At 43.8% G+C, this 2,262-nt stretch overlaps 1 pseudogene; it reads right to left on the bottom strand.

Annotated features, from left to right (window-relative positions):
* Positions 1–738: 738 nt before the first annotated feature.
* LOC103738736 lies at positions 739–1,204 on the bottom strand (annotated as a pseudogene).
* Between the last annotated feature and the right edge of the window lie 1,058 nt (positions 1,205–2,262).

The following is a 2,262-nucleotide window of genomic DNA, read 5'->3' as shown; positions in this document are numbered from 1 at the left end:
ACCTCCTAGGACATCACGGCTTAGCCACACTGTCCAGCAGCACAGGGGAGTGAGCCACAGCCACCCCCTCCATGCAGTCACAAGACCATTATCTGGAGAGAGCCTGGCTTGTCCTCAGGGCTACATGACTTGGGAGCAGCATCAGGAACCCTGCTGATGTCCATGCATACTGACAGACAGAAAGGTTCCTGGAGTTTCTCATTTGGCACTTAGGAAGCAGTAGCTGATCCAATGCTGTGGTCCATGAAGCTTTCCAAATTTCACTGGCTCCTGAGGTCAAGACTGTGCACAGGTGCCGGGCCAGATTCTAGCAATGGATGGTCGATCCAAAATGCTGAGGGCCCTTGCCCACGGAGGAAGGTGCGTGGTCATTTGCTTTGAATAATCTCTACCCTCCAGGCTGGCTCTGGGCTCTTTCCAGTCCTCACTACTCTGGACCACCCACCTGCTCAGTGGTGGAGACCTGAGTCCACCTACCTGCTCAGATAATGGAGGCCTGAGTCCACTGTATTCAATGCCCACCCCTATATAGCTTGGCTGTAGTCACAGCTCCTGCCAGGCTCTAGTCTCCGGGTCCCAGGCACCCTACACCGGCCCCTTCACATCACTGGAAACATGCTTCCTGGGGAATCTGGTTCCTACCAGGTCCTCAGCTGAGCCCTCAAAGGACAAAACAGATCTGATCTCATGCGCCTTTAGTGGAGAGGCACAGAGCACAAGGCTCACATGTTACAGACGTTACAGTCGGAGAGAGGAAGGGAAACAAATAGTCATCTCTAAATAAAGGGGTACACACATTTCTCTTCCAGGTGACTGGAGCCAGCAGACCTGAATCATCATCAACATCAACAGAAGTTCTTGCCTGGATTTGGTCTCCAGAGTAGAACGGATTACACATCATATCCATGAGGGAGTTGTGCAGCTTCCAGAAAATACTGAGAATCTCACTGTCTTGAAGGACTGTGTTAGAGGAATCCACCATGACAAAGTTCAGCTTAGAGTTGGTCACATAGTCATATACCTTGTTGTCCTTACTCGGGTAAGCAGGCCCAGGTAGAGCTCCCTCTGGTCCACCAATGCTTTTCCCGTGGTAGAGATCTGCTTGTCCACCATATCCCACATGGGACATGTGTACATGTAGGGGAACTTGAGCTCATTTTCTGTAAGGGTATTCTTTGGAGATCAGCATGATGCATAGGGACATGTCGGCAGGCCATACCTAGTTGTGGAATTTTGTAACAATCTCCATCTGTTGCAAAAAGAAGCTTCTTTGATAAATGGTAAGAGATACATTTGTCTGTAAATATAATGATATGTATTTAGAATACAGTAAGAAATTACATTGGAGGAGGGGAGTGACAGAAATAGGTTTTTCTCCAGGGTCTATGACCTCTCCAGCCATGTGTACTTGACTATGTTTACAGTACCACACATGAGCTCTCTTCCCCTGAGCAGGTCTTAAGTTCAATTAGACAGCTGTAGATTATCTCTAAGGTAAAAGTGCTACTATTACACTAATAGAAATAAAAAGAACAGGATTTTGAGGATAGTTTGGGCTTTGGGTAACAAAAAAAATAACAAAAGCATACAATTTCTCTAAGGTAAAAGTGCTACTATTACACTAATAGAAATAAAAAGAACAGGATTTTGAGGATAGTTTGGGCTTTGGGTAACAAAAAAAATAACAAAAAGCATACAATTGATTTGATCAATTAGAAAAATGTATGTTCTTGTATAAAAAGAAGAAAATTATAAGGATACTTTAGATGCATAGCAAGCTATGTTCTAGATCATGGCCCAGCAAGTCACAGCCCACAGATCAAACACAGACTGCTGCTCTTTTGCACATAAATTTCACTGGATATAGCCAAAGCCATTCATGTATGTACTGTCTATGGACACTTTTGTGCTGTAATTGGAGAGATGAGAAGTTGTGGCATCACTCATATGAACCACAAAACTTATTACCAGAGAATTTACAAAGAAATACAAATGTCACTGAGCCCTGCTCTACCTGTGTCTTCCTGAAATTCTCTAGGCTTCACTCACAAGCATATACTGGTTTTATGTTCTATCTTGATGTTCATTCCAGGTCATTAATCATCATATCCAAGCATGAAAATTTTCCTAGACAGAAAGAAAACAGCTTTCCTGTGTCCTTCTATAAGAGTGATGAAGTTTCCCTAGAAAGCTATAAGATACTTTTATTTACATAGTTTTGGTCCAACACATGCCACAGGCAACTTAATCCTGAACCAGTTA

This window comes from Nannospalax galili, unplaced genomic scaffold, assembly GCF_000622305.1.
Source record: "Nannospalax galili isolate Female #2095 unplaced genomic scaffold, S.galili_v1.0 scaffold518, whole genome shotgun sequence".
NCBI lineage: Eukaryota > Metazoa > Chordata > Mammalia > Rodentia > Spalacidae > Nannospalax > Nannospalax galili.
Note: the sequence above shows the minus strand (reverse complement) of the source record. Positions and strands in the feature narration are given on the sequence as shown.